The sequence below is a fragment of the Stegostoma tigrinum genome, unplaced genomic scaffold (genome assembly GCF_030684315.1).
Source record: "Stegostoma tigrinum isolate sSteTig4 unplaced genomic scaffold, sSteTig4.hap1 scaffold_136, whole genome shotgun sequence".
NCBI lineage: Eukaryota > Metazoa > Chordata > Chondrichthyes > Orectolobiformes > Stegostomatidae > Stegostoma > Stegostoma tigrinum.
This window is the reverse complement of record NW_026728083.1, coordinates 649326-669392: the sequence shown is the minus strand read 5'-3', so window position 1 is coordinate 669392 and position 20067 is coordinate 649326. Positions and strand designations below refer to the sequence as shown.

The window sequence follows — 20067 nt, the reverse complement described above, 5'->3', positions numbered from 1 at the left end:
CAATGGAAATTTCAATATTTATCATAGAGTTTGAAGGATTGAATTCAATGATACAAAGCAAAAACCAGTGAAGATGAGTGCAGTTGGTCAGCACTTTTGCCACTAAGTGGAGGTTGGCAGTTTGAGGCCACCCAGGAACAAGCAAGCTCTGTCTAACTCCAAGGGCAGCACGGTGGCTCAGTGGTTAGCACTGCTGACTCACAGCGCCAGGGACCCAGGTTCGATCCCACCGTTGGACGATTTTCTGTGCGGAGTTTGTACATTCTGCCCATGCCTGCATGGGTTCCTGCTGGGTGCTCTGGTTTCCTCCCACAGTCCAAAGATGTGCAGGCTCGGTGTATGGGCCATGCCAAACTTGCCCATTGTGTTTCGGGATGTGTAGATTAGGTGTGTTAGTCATGGGAAATGTAGGGTTACTGAGGAAAGGTCCGGGGGATGAGTCAGGGTGAGATGCTCTTTGGAGCGTGGCCGTGGACTTCTTGGGTCAAAAGGGGCTTGTTTCCACACCGTAGGGATTCTATGATATGGAAGTATCTTTTGAAGTGGACATTCATGGGTATGCTGTAACAGAGACCTTGAAATACTGCACAACAAATATTTGGAACTAGACTGTCAATTCAGACATCGCATCAAAAAAGGTCATGGAAGTTGTCACCGATATAAAGCAGGATTGATGAAAATCCAGCAGGAAATGGTGTCAAAAGGCAGAGTATCTTTTATTCATCTCCAGTTATTTTGTCCAAGGCACTGGATGCTGGCAGGATTGAAACATTTAAGAAATGCTTCACAAATCACATATAAGGACCTGCACATCTTTGAACAATGGGAGGAAACTGCAGCACCTGGCAGAAGCCCCTCGCAGACGCGGGGAGGACGTGTCAATTCCACACAGATAGTTACCCAAGACTGGAATCTCAATTGGCTCCCCAGTGCATGAGCAGCTCTAACCACTGAGCAACTACCTTGCCCAGAAGGGGTTTTATAAGCGCATACATTATTTCCATTAAGACAGATCCAATCCTCTATGTCCAATCAAAATAACATATTGTAGATATCATGACAACAATCATAAATGATTTTGAATAAGTAAATCAAAAAAATTGAAATAGTTTCCAAGCCTAAATACTAGATATGGTGCAGTTAAGATGAATAGTGCAACAACAAAAAGGCCATATTTTATGTGACAATCGGTAACACTTGAAAACTTGCAACAATTCGACGCCAGTAGAGATCTGAAGTGGCTTGATGGTGCATTCCTTCAGACACTGGAATGAAACTCCAAAGATCACAAATTCTCCTTCAATACCGTGTTGTAACAGTGACTGCATCAACCTGTGTTTATGGGCCTGACTGGAAACCCACACAACATGCAGAAACAAAAAAATAATCTAAGGTGATCGGAGAAAAAAATGTATGTATGCAACGTCTTTGAAAAGCAATTATTTGTAGCGGCTGCAAGCCCATAAGAAATCTCGTTTCGCAGATTATATTCATTTGCACTGCAGGTCATGCCAGTCAGAACCAGTTTTCGTTTCATGACAGATAACTAAAATGTCCATTACAATGAACTTTGGTTGATCAGAAGATTTTAAGTAAGGACTATGTCTTGTGTGAGCTGACGGCATTATGGGATGGAGAAGGTACATGCACTGCTGGCATCTTGACACCATTCAATGAGCAAGCGTGGACGCAAAGGTTGTAACAGGTAACAATTGTACAGGCAATATCTTTTGAGCTCCTTCCGAGCAGGCCTGTAACACTCTAAAGCTGTCCCAGACCCTCACTTCCTCCACCTTCCGTACGCTGCCTTTTCTTTTTGACAAGAAGCACCTCTGTACCCGTCATCCAAGGCTCCTTAATCTTACCCCTTCTTACCTGTCTCAGAGGAACAAATTTATACATCACTCGCAAAAACTGCTCCTTGAACAGCCTCCACATGTCTGCTGCGCCCTTTCTGTGGAACAATTGCTCCCAATCTGTACTTCCCAACTCCTGTCTGATAGCAGCAAAGTTTCCTTGACCCCAGTGAAATATCTTCCCCTGGTAACTGCTCCTTTCCCTTTTCATGGCTATGGTAAATGGGAGGCTCTTGCGGTCACTGTCACCAAAGTGTTCTCCCACCACAAGATCTGACACCTGTCCTGGCTCATCGCCGAGCACCAAATCCAAAATGGCCTCCCGCCTCGTCGGCCTGTCCACATACTGAGTCAGGAAACCCTCCTGAACACACCTGACAAAAACGGCTCCATCCAAACCATCTGCACTGAGGAGGTTTCAATCTATATTGGGAAAGTTGAAGTCACCCATAACAACAACCCTGATACGTTTGCACTTTTCAACAATCTGCCGGCAAATGAGTTCTTCGATCTCACAACTGCTATTTGGGGTCTATAGAAAACCCCCAGTGAGGGGACTGCTGCCTTGCTGTTCCGAACTTCCACCCACACTGACTCAGTCGACAAACCTTCCTTGGCAACCTCAGCCCATACCACCGCAGTAGACGAGTCCTCAAAGGTTCTTTCAGCCGCCGTTATACTGTCCTTGACCAACAAAGCCACACCTCCCCCTCTTTTACCACCTTCCCAGACCTTAATGAAAGATCTAAACCCGAGAACCTGCAACATCCATTCCTGACCCTGCTCTATCCATGTCTCCGAAATGGCCACAACATCGAAGTCCCAGGTACCTATCCAAGCTGCAAGCTCACCTACATTATTCCGGATACTCCCGGCATTAAAGTCGTCACACTTCAATCCAGCTTGCTGTCTGCCAGCACACTTCTGTGACAGTGAGGTCCTGACCATGTCCTCCCTACGCTCATCCTCCTGGGTACTAGGACTACACCTCAGTTTCTCATCCCCCTTCTGAGCTAGTTTAAATCCACCCGAATGGCACTAGCCAATTTCCCACCCAGGATATTCGTGCCCCTCTCATTCAAGTGGAGATCGTCCTGTTTGTACAGGTACCACCTTCCCCAGAATGAGCCCCAATTGTCCATGTACCTGAAGCCCTCCCACCTGCACCATCCCTGCAGCCACGTCTTCAGCTGAAATCTCTCCCTGTTCTTTGCCTCGCTATCACGTGGTACGGGTGACAAACCAGAGATGACCAGTCTGTTTGTTCTCGCTCTCGGCTTCCACCCGAGCTCCCTCAAATCCTGCCTGACATCCCTATCCCTTTTTCTCCAATATGCCGTTGGTGCCTATGTGGATCAAGACTTGGGGCTGGTCACCGTCTCCCCTCAGGACCCGAAAGAGACGATCCGAGAAATCACAGACCCTGGCACCTGGTAGGCAACACACCAATCGTGAGTCTCTTTCATTCCCGGCAAATCTTCTATCAGTCCCTCTTACTACTGAGTCCCCAATGACTATCACTCTCTTCCTATCCCCGCTTCCCTTCTGTGCAAGAGGGACAGACTCTGTGCCAGAGACCTGCACCCTACTGCATACCCCTGCTAACTCGTCCCCCGGAACAGTATCCAAAATGGTATAGTTGTTTTTCAGGGGAGCGGCCACAGGGGATTTCAGGGGAACGACCACAGGGGAAGGTTAGTCAAGCTACACCGGGTAAACGTGCATTTTTGGCTGAAGAAACATGTGTTCAATGTGAGCTCATGGAAGAAGCCATGGAGTCAAAGCTAAACATTTCGACAAGAAGACAACCATTCTTAAAAGCAGCATACAGCGTGAAAAAGAAATGAGCTGCTTTAATATCCACTTAAAATTTATGTGGAATATCAGATGGAATTTTCTTCTTGACTCCATTGTGCAATCATGTCGAGCTAAAAATGTTAACTGCATTAATTATTACGAACCAGAAACGGACTTTGTAGTAAATGGTTTGACGGTTTTCTGTATCTGGAACATCCCTTTTCTTTCTCGAACGAAGATCATACCAACCTATGGTACCAAACTGTGAGTCAAACGGATGGGACACATAACCTTTAAATTCCTCATCAAAACAGTCTGATCGTATGGTTCTGTGCAATAAAAGAGAAAGAATAAACATGTTTCCCACAATTTTGCTCATGTTTACAAACAGAATGCTCAAATTCAAAAAGTTTGGGCTGGCATGTCTGCTTCCTCCAGCCTGTTTAAACTGTTACATTCAATGTGAAATTTGTGATAAGTTTTAGCACACAGGTCTATGTGATCTGCGCCACCACCTTCTATTAGTCATACATGCTTTCCCCCTCTTCCTGTAATACATTCCTTGAAGTGTTCAATGAGATTTTGATTTTAAATCTTATCGTCATATTCTTTTTATTCTCAAGCATCAATGAATCTGATGTTGCCGCCATTCCATGCAGTGCACAGCACGTCAAACAGGAGTCTTACTCTTGCCAGGAGCACTGAGGTAGTATGGGGTCACAACTGTCTCATAGTTCAGAATGAAATTCTACATATAGGGCTATGAAGAGTCATGCAGTTAATTTTATTTGACATGCTATTTCTTTTCTTCACAAATATGCTGGATTTAAAGTGATCTTCACCCTCATTTAAAATGAATTCAATATCCAACCATCTGTAAAACTCGCATATCCAAATTTTAATTTGAGTTCAGTGTTACACAAAGATATTACTTTTTTAAAAATTATGTTCGAGTCAACATTAACATTTCATTCCCTGACAGTGGGTGAACTTACTTTTATACTCCAATTTTCCTTCGGTATTAATGGAGAGGTGAGCCTTTTTGCAAGCACCGAAAGGCTGCACCAGTTTATGCTAAAACTTACGGAACTGTAAGTTTCACAAATATGTTCCTATTAAACACTAATTCCTATTGAAGCAGTATGAGCTAAATTCATTCAACTGGACAGCAAAAACGGTCAAGATTTTAAAAGCAAGCAACTATTTTGAAGTCACTCTTCGAACTAAATTCCATCTTGGTGTGTGAGAGTCCATAGGTTCCTCACTCTCAACGAACCATTCAACTGTCATGCAATTACTGAAACACACAGACAAAAAACATCAATGTTAACAGTCACTAAGATTTTGAGAGTGATTTGGAATTCGTACTCAATACCCCCTGGGGAAAATCTGTTCCAATCTGGATAGTACTCACTTATTACCATCCCACCTACCTTCCCCAGCACCTCCTCCCCCTCTACACTATTTGTTTCTGAGCTCCCTTCCACCCTCCATTTCTCAGGAAGGGTCCTGACCCAAAACCTCAACTTTCTTGAGCCTCTGATGCTGCCTGCCCTGCTGTGTTCCTCCAGCTCCACAATGTGTTATCTCAGACACCAACATTGGCAGTTCTTACTATCTGGATAACTCATTCTCACCTTGTCACAAGTGATTTATACTCATTATCTTTTCAGATGACGCATGTACATGTATATACATAAATATACATATTACACTTTTGTGCCTGAACCACGAACCCAGAGGATATTTTAAAAGAGTCTCTTCATATCTGCATGAAAGAGAAATCATCAAGGTCATAACTTTCATTTTAGGAATAACTCGAACATTCAAAGTACTCACAGTCAGTGTCCCATTTCCTTGACCAGTCAATTTGATGTGAATCTTTCTTCCAAGTGGAAACTATAACAGCAATTATATTTGAGAGTCAAACACTTCATTGCATCACCAATATTTCCTTGTCTGTTTGAAGCATAAGATAATGAAATAATCATGGACAGATTGGCCAACAGTGTAATTTATTGTGTGTTATGGCAACTCAAAATCACAACCATTGAAGTGATCTTTAAAAAGCTACTGTCATACAACAGAGCACTTTTTGAGATGCAGTGATGAACATACTTCCTGAGATGCAAATAATATATGCCAAATTAATTCCAAAGAACACCTTTACAAGGAAAAAGAAGCTAAAAATCTCTTTACATTGCGAAGCTTGTCAGATTGCTATTAGTCAATGGAAATTGTTCAGAACAATTATTTATTCCCAGATGAAAAGGAAGTGTATACATTTCATGACAACAAAATGTGAGGCTGGATGAACACAGCAGGCCAAGCAGCATCTCAGGAGCACTTTTGTCCTCCTGAGATGCTGCTTGGCCTGCTGTGTTCATCCAGCCTCACATTTTGTTGTCTTGGATTCTCCAGCATCTGCAGTTCCCATTATCTCGTATACATTTCATTTTCACATCTTATCCAAGAGAGAAAAAAAAACACCTTCATGAATGCATTGTCAAACAAGAAGACTCACAAAAAAAGACATTTGGCCCATTGAATATTCCTCCATCATTCGGTGATTTCATGGTTGATCTCATCACATTTATCATGACACAGCATTTCCACCAAACCCTCCTTGTAGCTAATACATTCCGATCCAAGTAACATCCTGGTAAATCTCTGTTTCTGGGCCATGCCTTGTCTTTCTAAATATTTTTTCAGTCATCTACAAATTTAGCCACAGCACATGCACCTCTTTCCTCCGAGTCATTAATAAACAAGCACAAGAGCTGTGGTTCCTTCAGCGCGACCTCATTTCTTACTGACAAGCCAACCCTGGCATCTCTGTCCATTTGTATTGGAGATAATGGGAACTGCAGATGCTTCAGAATCCAAGATAACAAAGTGTGGATCTGGATGAACACAGCAGGATGAACACACAGAAGTAGAAGGGTCTCGGCATAAAACGTCAGCTTTTACTCTCCTGAGATGCTGCTTGGCCTGCTGTGCTCATCCAGCTCCACACTTTGTTATCTCTGTCCATTTGCCTGTTCTTTCTATCGGACATGAATCATTGGCTATTTCGTTCCCAACACTTGTCCCCTCACAACCACCTCTCTGTGATACCCAGAGTGATGTATCTGTCAATTTCAATCTGCACCACAAACTCATTCACTTTGTTTCATACACTCCCTGCAATTCAATACAAGATCTTCAGTCTGGCATTTACAGCCACCCTTCTTATCTGCTGCAGCTGAAGTGAGACTCCTGACCATTTCCATACTTTTTGTCCTCTTACTTGCTCTGGAAACTTTGCTGAGCACTTACCAGCTTCTAACTTTTTCCACAATTTTCCATGCAACTGAGCTCACCCACTCCACACTTTTTATTTTAAACGCCCTAGCCCCAGACCTAGCTCTGTATTTTGCGAGGATACTTGTCCCAATATGATTCTCGTCGAGCCTATAACAACAGAACGACTCCCTCCTTCCCCATACCGATGCCAATGTCCCATGAATTCAAACACATTTCTGCCAAGCCACCATTTGAACAATGTACATCTGTAATTATGTTCACACCGTGCCAACTTGCTCAGATAATAATCCAGAGATTATTACCATTCTGGTTCTGCTTTCTCACCTCAGCGCTCATAATCCCTCAGCAGAACCTCTTTCCTCTTTCTTCCATTTCAATGGTACCTGTGTGGACCACGATAGCTGGATTTCTACTCCTCCCACTTCAAGTTCCTTTGTAGCCGAGATGGAATATCCTGAACCTGGGCACCAGGCAGGCAACACTACTTTCGAGACTCTCGATCCTGGTCACAACGAACAGTGTTCATTCCCCTAACTATACTACCTCTGATTATAACCACATTTCACTTTTTATCTCCTCTTGAATGTCCCCCCTGTACCACAGTGCTACAGTCAGTTTACTCATCTTCCCGATACCCTGCACTCTCATCCACACAGGAAGAAAGAATCTCAAACCTGTTAGATAAGATCAAAGGCCAAGGTTCCTTCTGCACTACATCCTGGATCCTTCCACCTGCCCTGTTCTTTGTCATTGGCCACTGACCGAGTTTCAGCTAGTTAATCTAAGGTGTGTGACTGCCTCCTGAAGCACAGCATTCCCTGGTAACTCTGCCCCACGTGATTTGTTGATTGGTAAAAACTGAGATTCCAGTTCATCAACCGTAAACTGGAGTCTGGGGCCTGACCACTCGCCCGTCATGTAGGTACAAATCATCATCTGGCCTGGCATCTCCATTTCAATTACTTCGATCCTAATTTGATTTGAAAACATTCTGGTCTTTTAGTTTGTAGCCTGTAAATATTTCTCCGATTTACTTTCAATCCGAAAGCTACCGATAATAGATTCTTAAACCAGTAGCGATCACCAACCAATGAACCTGGTTCACCCTCTCGGTCCCTGATTCTGGCTTCGATTCACCCTGTCTCAAAAAAAAATGCTTATGAACTATCAGGCAAAAAAAGCAAGCAAATGGCACCTCTTACCCTCTGCACTGACTTACCGCATTGCCACCAAGTTCCCCAAAATATATATTCACTTGGTGCATTTCACTCGAGATGTCATCTCTTCTTCCAGAACGTGCAAAGCATACTGATCCAGAGCAATATACTACCTTCAAAACCTCAGCTCTCAGCTTATTACTTTTGAGTACATTCTCAATGCTTTCTCCAAGTCCAAACACAACACATTTACTGGTTTTCCTCTATTAATTCTCCTCCCAAAACTTCCTCCAAAAACCCAAACAAATTAGCCAGACATAATTTCTCTTTCATCAGGCTATGCTGATTCTGTTTGATTAGATTATGATTTTCCAAATGTCCTGCTATTATTTTCTTCATAGTTGATTGCCACATATTTCCAACAATAGATGTCAGACTGGTTCGGTTGTAGTTATCTTCTTTTTGCCTCTCTCCTTTTTAAATAGGGACGTCACATCGGCATTTTTCCAGCCCTCAGATGCTTCTCGAGAATCTGAACCTTTTTGGGAAATTACAGTCAATGCATACACCGACTCTGAAGCTCATTGTTTCGAATCTTAGAAAGTAAACCATCACGGCAAAGAGTCTAATCTGCTTTTACTCCATTAGATTGTCGACTGCTACTTCTCTCATGGTAGTGATGGTGTGGTAGTGATGTGTTTAATTCCTCCCTGTATTCTTTAGTAATAAGGGGATCCTTGAAGTATCTTCCACTGTAAAGACTACCCTTATCTCATTATCACTGATAAGGGGAACTGCAGATGCTGGAGAATCCAAGATAACAAAGTGTGAAGCTGGATGAACACAGCAGGCCAAGCAGCATCTCAGGAGCACAAAAGCTGACGCTTCAGGCCTAGACCCTTTTCTCATTATCATTGTTTCTTGATTTAAAAATTAACCTGGCCGTTACAGCCTAGCATATGATTAATGGCATTACCTCGAAAACCTTCTTGGCTAAAGTGTTCAATAAATTGCTACAACCTGAAAGAAGTAATTCTTCCCTGAATTAATGGGAAACCAATTTGAAAATGTGGCCTCTGGTCGTAAAATCTTTCACAAATGGGAGTAATCTCGACGGATATACACTATCAAGCCTCTTAAGAATCTTAGATGTTGAAAAAATAAGATTGTTTTCAATCTCATAAACGCCAATGAACGTAGTCCCTGCCTGCCGAACTTTCATAAGCATAGCAATCCCCCCTGCCATTTCTCAAATCAACCCAGTCAACATGAGGTGTTCGGCCTCCGCAGCATTCGCTCTGTGGCCGTACATGACTTGTAAGTTACCATCCTGCTGCTACGTCTCTACTTCTATTTACGATGCAGTCCTCTGTCCATCCGAACATACTACCCTTGAACACATGGGCTCTTTTCTTTTGAGATAATGGGAACTGCAGATGCTGGAGATTCCAAGATAATAAAATGTGAGGCTGGACGAACACAGCAGGCCAAGCAGCATCTCAGGAGCACAAAAGCTGACGTTTCGGGCCTAGACCCTTCATCAGAGAGACACCTTATGAGCTGTACCTTATCAAATGCTTTTTTGACATCTCAATGTACTACATCAACTGGAAGTCCTTCATCAGTAATGTTTGTTTCCTTCTCAAAGCATTGTAGCAAGTTTGTCAAGTATTATTTCCCCTTTATAAAAGGATGTTACCTCTGTAGGATGTTATAGTACACTCAGTACCCTGTTATTTCATCTTTCATTGCAGGCATGAACATCTACCCAGGTTGACCTAAATTGGCAATACTTGCTTACTATTTTGTCCAAGTATCTTTGTAATCATGGTGTTATGTTCACAATCTTTCAATCCTCTGAGAATTTTCCACAATCTAAGGATTCTTGGAACAGTATCATCAGTGCCTCCATTGTATCTGTAGCTGCACTGTTCAACATGAGAGGATACAACTCATCACACCCCTTGGATATTTTCTCTACTGATTGGAGTCATGTTTGGAATTCTGTGCAGTGACATTCACTTTTAACAGTTTGCTAAATACTACCAGGAACAGAAATTGTCATCCAGCTGCAACTAAACTAAAGCTTTCAGCACAGAAGGAAGTCTTTCAATTCATTATGAACCGATTAACTCCTGAAAAGGGCAATACAATTTGCCTCAGTCCATAAATGTTCTTCCTCCAACATCCTGAAATGCATCATCTGTATTTCTTCAAATTTACCACTGAATCTGTTTCAATCATCCTTTCAGCAATACGCATGACAAGAAATCGGCATTCTTAGTCCCCCTGTAGTCTCCGTTGCACACGTGCATTCTTAGATGATTATTTATTTGTGTGCCTGCTTTTTTGCTCGAATGGATAAAGGTAAATTTCTGTTCTTTTGTCATCAGAGCTATTGCCTCCTCATTCTCATCTTCCTTGTTTTATCCTGTGCTGGAATATTTAATTTATTGACTTATCTGAAATATGTTGTTGAATGGATCGGGTTTTGTAACATTGCATTCCCCATAGACCACCTACCCATCCTGTTGCTTGTTCTAACAGTTATTATCTTGCAGAGTGGAAAATGCAGTTTGAAAGCAATGGAACATTATCGATGAAGAAGTTGATGCATAAATTGCTGCGATCTTCGAAACTACAAACTCACCTTCAATTCTTTCTCGGTCAGAGCATTATGCCGGCGCAAATGAATCGTGTTCTCACATGGGACTTCCAAAACCATGGAATTGAATTTGCATATTGATTTCTTCTTCCCTCTTCAGAAATGCAAAGTAGTATCGTGATGAAGCTTCCAAGGCGATGATTGTGTCCTTCAATGAACGGAAAAGTGACTCTTAGATTCATGGAAATATTTCACTACTTCTATAGACATGAAAGGCAAACATTCTCCCTGCATATGACCCAGTCTCATTTTATCGTATCTTTCTGATTTTACATGCCACGGGATAATCATTGCAGTGTAACAGAAATGTTGATCATGGATATTTATCACTGTTTTCATAAATAATGGCAAATTTTCAACATCTTGCAATTGTATGAAGGCTCAGACTCATCACACCTCGCCTGCTGCACAAAGACATTCTTACACTGCTTTGAATGTTAGGGCTCAAACAAAACACAATCATGACACAAATGCATCAACACCCCACTTTCAACAGGATCTGATATCCTTGCCAGGCACTGGAGGGGTTGCGGAGACTGGTGAGTGGATAAAGTTGTTCCTCTGTTCAAGCAGGAAAACAGGGACTTTCCAGGAAACTACAGACTGGTGAGTGTCTCATGTCTCAAAGGTATGGGCTAATAAGGGACAGCCAGCATGGCATTATGTGGGGCAGGTTATGTCTTACCAAGTCAGTTGAAGTTTTCAAGGAGGTGACAAGGGTGATCAATTAGGGTAGAACAGTTGATAACATATACATGGATTTTACGAAGGTTTTCAACAAGGTCCCTCATGGTATGCTCATCCAGAAGATTAAGATCCATGAGATCCGTGGTGACTTGGCCTGCCCATATAAGGCAGACGGTAGCGGTGGAAGGCTAACAAAGATAACACAGTATAGGGCTGGAGGAACACAGCCGGCCAGGCAGCATCAACAATGTCAGCTTTCCTGTTCCTCTGATGCTGCCTGACCTGCTGCGTTCCTCCAGCTCCACACTTGGTTAACTCTGATTCCAGCATCTACAGTTCTTGCTGTCTCAGTGGTGGAAAGCTGTTTTTCTGGCTGCAGCTCAGTGACGAGTGGTGTTCCGCATCGATGTGACTTCTGCTGTTTGTGATATATGTAAATGACTTGGTTGCAAATGTAGATGGGGGATTACTAAGTTTGCAGATGATATAAGGACCAGTGGACTTGTGGACAGCATGGAAGGTTGTCAAAGGACACAGCAAGGCACAGACCAATTGCAAACATGAGCGGAGAAATGGCCGATGGAATTTAATCTGGGCAGGCATGAGGTGTTACATTTTAGGAGACCAAGTGTGAAGGAAAGGGAAACACAGTTAATGGCAGGACCCCTAACAGCAGTGATGTCCAGAGGGGTCTTGGGGTCCGAGACCATAACTCCCTGACAGTAGCCACACAAGTAGATAGGGTGGTCAAGAAGGCATATCGCATGCTTGCCTTTATTCATAGGGGTACTCAGTGCAAGAGTCAGGATGTCACACTGCAGCTTTACAAGACTTTGGTGAGACCACACAGAGTATTGCATTCAATTCTGGCCGCCACATTACACTAAGGACGTGCAGGCTTTGGGCAGGGTGCAGAAGAGATTTACCAGCATGCTGACTGGAATAGAGGGCATGAACGAGAGGGAGGAGCTAGAAAAACTCTTCGTTTTCTCTGGAGCAGTAGAAGCTGAGGGCAGGCTTGATAGAAGTCTATAAAATTAGGAGTTACATAAATACAGCTAACGGTCAGAAAATTTCTCCCCCGGAGTTGAAGTGTCAACTATTTAAGGGCATGCATTTAAGCTGAGATGGTGGGGGGAAGTTCAAAAGAGATGTGAGCGGCAAATAATTCTCACTGAGCATGTTAAAAGTGTGGAATACATTGCCCGGGGTGGTAGTGGATGCAGATACGATGAAAGCATTTGAAAGGGTCTTTTAGTGAAGTGCACGAATATGCAAGGAATGGAGGACTACGGATCAAGGACAGGCAGAAGGGATTTTTTCATTTGTTGTCATGTTTGGCCCAACATGGTGGGCCAAAGGGCACATTCCTGTTGCTGTAGTGTTCCAAGTTTTATGCTCACCTGTGTCATGATTGCAAAAAGTAGGATTGGGAAGAATTTTTGAGAAGCGTTTGTGAACATTATTTCATGTAAGGACAAATGGGATAAGGATGAGGTGACACAGCACAATCAGATCTTGGAGCCCAGGATGAATCATAGGGACCTCACAAGCACCAATGATCAGAGGGATCTCAGGATCTTGATGTGTATGCCTGTTGATCCCACAATGTAATGGACCAGGTCGTTGAAGTGGTTTGGAAGGCAGATTCGATACTTGTCTTTATTAGACTTAATATTAAGTGGTAGAGTTTCAGAATAGGCAGGGCACGTACAACACTGTTGGGCCGAACCAACATTAAGTCAACGATGAGAAAATACAGTGAGCCTTGGACAACGATCAGGCTTGGCCTGATAAAGGATAAGTTACATTTGCACCATACAAGTGCTAAGCAGCAATCAGCTCCAACAAGAGAGAATATGACCATATCAAAACAATTCCATGTCCTTCCCCTCACATCATCGTTACATTTATTTTTTTTTAATGTGCAAGTGCAATCCAAGCCATGCAAGGCTACGGGCCAGGTGTTGGAAATGAGGTCAGAACAATTCAGTGCTTGTCCTTGACTGTCACAGAATCTGTCAGCTTAAGAATGTATTTCTCCTGTATTGTAGACTACTGAGGTGCTTGGCTATCCACTAAACCAAGGTTAACACTGATCTAAAACTAAACTGGGTCAGTTATATAATCAGCAGTAGCCAGGTCCACAGTGCAAACCACCCTGCTGTGGGACAGAGTAAGGCAAATCCAAGTGAGCGAGTGTGGTTGGAGACTCATTCGTTGGGGGCATAGATTCTGTCGCCACATTTGAGACACCAGGGCTGCGTGTTGTTTCCCTGGTGCCAAGGTCAAGGACATCTCTGATTGGTTGCAACAAATTCTTAAAGGGGAGGGTGAGCAGCCAGAGGCCACGCGGCACGTTGGTACCAATGACATCGGCAGAAAGAGGGATGACATCCTGCGGACTATGTGCAAGGAGTTAGCAAAGAGGCTGAAAGGCAGGACCGAGAGGGTAATAATTTATGGGTTGCCATGAGTGCCACATCTTAGTGAGCTAAGTCATAGAAAGATAGGTGAGATGAATGCATGGTTAAGGAGCTGGCACAGGGGGCAGGGTTTCCGGTTCATGGATAATTGGGACCGTTTCTGAGCAAGGGGTGACCTGTCTAAGAGGGATGGGAGGCAAGACGCTGTGAGCGGGTCAGGACAGAGGGGACAAGTCGTTGTAAGCGGGTTACGACGGAGGGAACAAGTGCCTGTGAGCAGGTCAGGGCTGCGGGGGCAAGTCGCAGTGAGCGGGTCAGGGCTGCGGGGGCAAGTCGCAGTGAGCGGGACAGGACTGCGGGGGCCAGTCCCTGTCAGCGGGAGAGGGCTGCGGTGGCCAGTCCCTGTCAGCGGGAGAGGGCTGCGGGGGCCAGTCCCTGTCAGCGGGAGAGGGCTGCGGGGGGCATGTCGCAGTGAGCGGGTCAGGGCTACGGGGGGCAAGTCGTAGTGCGCGGCTGAGGGCTGCGGGGGCCAGTCCCTGTCAGCGGGAGAGGGCTGCGGGGGCCAGTCCCTGTGAGCTGGTCAGGACTGCGGGGGCCAGTCCCTGTCAGCGGGACAGGACTGCGGGGGGCTAGTTGCAGTGAGCGCGTCAGGTCTGCGGGCGTCAAGTCGCAGTGAGCGGGTCTGGTCTGCCGGGAGCAAGTCGCAGTCAGCCGGTCAGGGCTGTGTGGGGCCAATCCCTGTGAGCGGGTCAGGGCTGCGGGGGCCAGTCCCAGTGAGCGGGTTAGGGCAGCGGGGGCCAGTCCCTGTGAGCGGGTCAGGGCAGCGGGGGCCAGTCCCTGTGAGCGGGTCAGGGCAGCGGGGGCCAGTCCCTGTCAGCAGGACAGGGCTGCGGGGGGACAAGTCGCAGTGAGCGGGTCAGGGCTGCGGGGGCAAGTCGCAGTGAGCGGGTCAGGGCTGCGGGGGCCAGTCACTGTGAGCGGGTCAGGGCTGCGGGGGACAGTCACTGCGAGCGGGTCAGGGCTGCGGGGGACAGTCACTGTCAGAAGGAGAGGACGGCAGGGGGCAAATCGCACTGAGCGGGTCAGGTCTGCGGGGAGCAAGTTGCAGTGAGCGGACAGGGCTGCGGGGGGCAACTCGCAGTGAGCGGGTCAGGGCTGCGGGGACCCATTGCAGTGAGCGGGTCAGGGCTGCGGGGACCCATTGCAGTGAGCGGGTCAGGGCTGCGGGGGCAAGTCCCTGTCAGCGGGTCAGGGCTGCGGGGGCAGTACGCAGTGAGCGGGTCAGGGCTGCGGGGGCAGTACACAGTGAGCGGGTCAGGCTGCGGTGGGACAATCCCAGTGAGCGGGTCAGGGCTGTTGGGGGCCGGTCCCCGTGAGCAGGTCAGGGCTGCGGGGGGCCGGTGCCCGTGAGCGGGTCAGGACTGCGGGGGGCAAGTCCCTGTGAGCGGGTCAGGGCTGCGGGGGCAAGTCGCAGTCAGCGGCTCAGGGATGCGTGGGGCAAGTCGCAGTGAGCTGTTCAGTGCTGCACGGGCCAGTCCCTGTGAGTGGGTCAGGGCTGCGGGGGCCAGTACCTCTGAGCGGGTCAGGGCTGCGGGGGGCAGGTCACTGTGAGCGGTTCAACACTGCGGGGAGCAGGTCGCAGTGCGAGGGTCAGGACTGCAAGGGGCAAGTGCCTGTGAGCGGGTCAGGTCCGCGGGGGTCAAGTTGCAGTGAGCGGGTCAGGGCAGCGGGGGGCAGGTCGCCGTGAGCGGGACAGGGCTGCGGGGGGCAGTGTCGCAGTGAGCGGGTCAGGGCTGCGGGGGCAGGCCCTCTTAGCGGGTCAGGGTTGCGGGGGGCCAGTCCCTGTGAGCGGGAAAGGGCTGCGGGGGCCAGTCGGTGTGAGCGGGTCAGGGCTGCGGGGGCATGTCCCTGTCAGCGGGACAGGACTGCAGGGGGCAAATCGCAGTGAGAGGGTCAGGTCTGCGGGCAGCAAGTCGCAGTGAGCGGGTGAGGTCTGCGGGGAGCAAGCCGCAGTCAGCCGGTCAGGGCTGTGTGGGGCCAGTCCCTGTGAGCGGGTCAGGGCTGCGGGGGCCAGTCCCTGTGAGCGGGTCAGGGCAGTGGGGTCCAGTCCCTGTGAGCGGGTCAGGGCAGCGGGGTCCAGTCCCTGTGAGCGGGTCAGGGGTGCGGGGGGGCAAGTCGCAGTCAGCGGGTCAGGGCTGCGGGGGGCAAATCGCACTGAGTGGGTTAGGTCTGCGGGGAGCAAGTCGCAGTCAGTGGGAGAGGAGTGCGGAAGGCAGTGTCGCAGTAAGCGGGTCAGGGCTGCGGGGGGTCAGTACCCGTGAGCGAGTCAGGGCCGCGGCGGCCAGTCCCTGTGAGCGGGTCAGGTCCGTGGGGGGCAAGTCGCAGTGAGTGGGTTAGGGCTGCGGGGGGCCAGTCGCAGTGAGCGGGTCAGGGCTGCGGGGGCAAGCCCCTGTCAGCGGGTCAGGGCTGCGGGGGGCAGTGTCGCAGTGAGCAGGTCAGGGCTGCGGGGGGCAGTGTCGCAGTGAGAGGGTCAGGGCTGCGGGGGCAGTGCGCAGTGAGCGGGTAAGGGCTGCGGTGGGCCGGTCCCAGTGAGCGGGACAGGGCTGCGGGGGCCAGTCCCTGTGAGCGGGTCAGGGCTGAGGGGGCCAGTCCCTGTCAGCGGGACAGGACTGCGGGGGGCAACTCGCAGTGAGCGGGTCAGGACTGCGGGGGGCAAGTTGCAGCGAGCGGGTCAGGTCTGCGGGCGGCAAGGCGCAGTGAGCGGGTCAGGGCTGCGGGGGGACAGTGTCGCAGTGAGCGGGGCAGGGCTGCGGGGGCCATAACCTGTGAGCGGGTCAGGGCTGCGGGGGCCATACCCTGTGAGCGGGTCAGGGCTGCGGAGGCCAGTCACTGTGAGCGGGTCAGGGCTGCGGGGGCCAGTCCCTGTCAGAAGGAGAGGACTGCGGGGGGCAAATTGCACTGAGCGGGTCAGGTCTGCGGGGAGCAAGTTGCAGTGAGCGGGTCAAGGCCGCGGGGGCAGTGTCGAAGTGAGCGGGTCAGGGCTGCGGGGGGCAAGTCGCAGTGAGCGGGTCAGGGCTGCGGGGGGCAAGTCGCAGTGAGCGGGTCAGGGCTGCGGGGGGCCAGTCGCAGTGAGCGGGTCAGGACTGCGGGGGGCAAGTCGCAGTGAGCGGGTCAGGGCTGCGGGGGGCAAGACGCAGTGAGCGGGTCAGGGCAGCAGGGGGCCATGTGCAGTGAGCGGGTCAGGAATGCGGGGGGCAAGTACCAGTGAGCGGGTCAAGGCTGCGGGGGGCAGTGTCGCAGTGAGCGGGTCAGGGCTGCGGGGGGCAGTGTCGCAGTGAGTGGGTCAGGGCTGCGGGGGGCAAGTCGCAGTGAGCGGGTCTGGGCAGCGGGGGGCCAGTCGCAGGGAGCCGGGGGCAGTGTCGCAATGACCGGGTCAGGGCTGCGGGGGGCTGGTCCCCCTGAGCGGGTCAGGGCTGCGCGGGGCAAGTCACAGCGAGCGGGTCAGGGCTGCAGGGGGCAAGTCGCAGCGAGCGGGTCAGGGCTGCGGGGGCAAGTCCCTGTCAGCGGGACAGGATTGCGGGGGGCAAGTCGCAGTGAGCGGGTCAGGACTGTGGGGGCCAGTCCCTGTGAGCTGGTCAGGGCTGCGGGGGCCAGTCTCTGTCACCGGGTCAGGGCTGCGGGGGGCAAGTCGCAGTGAGCGGGTCAGAGCTGCGGGGGCAAGTCCCTGTCAGAGGTGCAGGACTGCATGGGGCAAATCGCAGTGAGCGGGTCAGGACTGCGGGGGGCAAAACCCTGTGAGGGGGTCATGGCTGCGGGGGGTAAGTACCTGTCAGCAGGTCAGGACTGCGGGGGGCAAGTACCTGTCAGCGGGACAGGGCTGCGGGGGGCAACTCCCTGTCAGCGGGACAGGGCTGCGGGGGGCAAGTCCCTGTCAGCGGGTCAGGACTGCGGGGGGCAAGTCCCTGTCAGCGGGACAGGGCCGCTGGAGGCAAGTCCCTGACAGCGGGTCAGGGCTGCGGGGGGCAAGTCACTGTCAGCGGGTCAGGACTGCAGAGGGAAAATCGCAAGTGAGCGGGTCAGGACTGCAGGGGGCCAATCGCAGTGAGCGGGTCAGGACTGCAGGAGGCCAAACGCAGTGAGCGGGTCAGGACTGCGGGGGGCCATGTACAGTGAGCGGGTCAGGACTGCGGGGGGGCAAGTCGCAGTGAGCGGGTCAGGGCTGCGTGGTGCAGTGTCGCAGTGAGCGGGTCAGGGCTGCAGGGGCAGGCCCTCTGAGCGGGTCAGGGCTGTGGGGGGGCAAGTCGCAGTGAGCGGGTCAGGACTGCCGGGGGCAAGTCGCAGTGAGCAGGTCAGGACTGCGGGTTGCAAGTCGCAGTGAGCGGGTCAGGGCTGCAGGGGGTAGTGTCGCAGTGAGCGGGTCTGGGTGGCGGGGGCAAGACCCTCTGAGCGGGTCAGAGCTGCGGGGGGCAAGTACCAGTGAGCGAGTCAAGGCTGCGGGGGGCAGTGTCGCAGTGAGCGGGTCAGGGCTGCGGGGGGCAAATCGCACTGAGTGGGTTAGGTCTGCGGGGAGCAAGTCGCAGTCAGTGGGAGAGGAGTGCGGAAGGCAGTGTCGCAGTAAGCGGGTCAGGGCTGCGGGGGGTCAGTACCTGTGAGCGAGTCAGGGCCGCGGCGGCCAGTCCCTGTGAGCGGGTCAGGTCCGCGGGGGGCAAGTCGCAGTGAGTGGGTTAGGGCTGCGGGGGGCCAGTCGCAGTGAGCGGGTCAGGGCTGCGGGGGCAAGCCCCTGTCAGCGGGTCAGGGCTGCGGGGGGCAGTGTCGCAGTGAGCAGGTCAGGGCTGCGGGGGGCAGTGTCGCAGTGAGCGGGTCAGGGCTGCGGGGGCCAGTCCGTCACCGGGTCAGGCCTGCGCGGGGCAAGTCGCAGTGAGAGGGTCAGGGCTGCGGGGGCAGTGCGCAGTGAGCGGGTAAGGGCTGCGGTGGGCCGGTCCCAGTGAGCGGGACAGGGCTGTGTGGGGCCAATCCCTGTGAGCAGGTCAGGGCTGCGGGGGCAAGTCCCTGTCAGCGGGTCAGGGCTGCGGGGGGCCGGTCGCAGTGAGCGGGTCAGGGCTGCGGGGGGCAGTGTCGCAGTGAGCGGGTCAGGGCTGCGGGGGGACGGGCCCCGTGAGCCGGTCAAGGCTGCGGGGGACCGGTCACCCTGAGCGGGTCAGGGCTGCGTGGGGCTTGTCGCAGTGAGCGGGTCAGGACTGCGGGGGGCAAATCGCAGTGAGCGGGTCAGGTCTGCGGGGGCAAGTCCCTGTCAGCGGGACAGGACTGCGGGGGGCAGGTGGCAGTAAGCGGGTCAGGACTGCAAGGGGCAAGTCCCTGTGAGCGGGTCAGGGCTGCGGGGGGCAAGTCGCAGTGAGCGGGTCAGGGCTGCGGGGGGCAAGTCGCAGTGAGCGGGTCAGGGCTGCGGGGGGCAAGTCGCAGTGAGCGGGTCAGGGCTGCGGGGGGCAAGTCGCAGTGAGCGGGTCAGGTCTGCGGGGCGCAAGTCGCAGTGAGCGGGTCAGGGCTGGGGGGGCCAGTCGCAGTAAGCGGGTCAGGACTGCGGGGGGCAAGTAGCAGTGAGCAGGTCAGGGCTGCGGGGGGCAAGTTGCAGTGAGCGGGTCAGGGCTGCGGCGTGCAAGTCGCAGTGAGCGGGTCAGGGCAGCGGGGCGCAAGTCGCAGTAAGCGGGTCAGGGCTGCGAGGGGCCAGTCCCTGTGAGCGGGTCAGGGTTGCGGGGTCCTGTCCCTGTGAGCGGGTCAGGGTTGCGGAGGGCAGCCCCTCTGAGCGGGTCAGGGCTGCGGGGGCAAGTCCCTGTCAGCGGTTCAGGACTGCAGGGGGCATGTCGCAGTGAGCGGGTCAGGGCTACGGGGGGCAAGTCGTAGTGCGCGGCTGAGGGCTGCGGGGGCCAGTCCCTCTGAGCGGGTCAGGGCTGCGGGGGACAAGTCACAGTGAGCGGGTCAGGGCTGCGGGGGGCAAGTCGCAGTGAGCGCGTCAGGGCTGCGGGGGGCAAGTCGCAGTGAGCGCGTCAGGGCTGCGGGGGGCAGGTCGCAGTGAGCGGGTCAGTGCTGTGAGGGGCAGTGTCGCAGTGAGTGGGTCAGGGCTGCGGGGGGCCGGTCCCCGGTAGCGGGTCAGGGCTGCGGGGGGCAGTGTCGCAGTG

At 51.4% G+C, this 20067-nt stretch overlaps 1 long non-coding RNA gene across 1 annotated transcript in view; it reads right to left on the bottom strand.

Annotated features, from left to right (window-relative positions):
* The window catches only part of LOC132207728 (uncharacterized), a 216774-nt gene that overhangs the window by 95524 nt on the left and 101183 nt on the right, over positions 1 to 20067 (bottom strand). Inside the window, exons 4-6 of the long non-coding RNA XR_009443755.1 lie at positions 10767 to 10929; positions 5493 to 5552; positions 3818 to 3982 (exon numbers count right to left, since the gene is read on the bottom strand). This is a non-coding gene — a long non-coding RNA (uncharacterized LOC132207728). The remainder of the gene's footprint in view (positions 1 to 3817; positions 3983 to 5492; positions 5553 to 10766; positions 10930 to 20067) is intronic.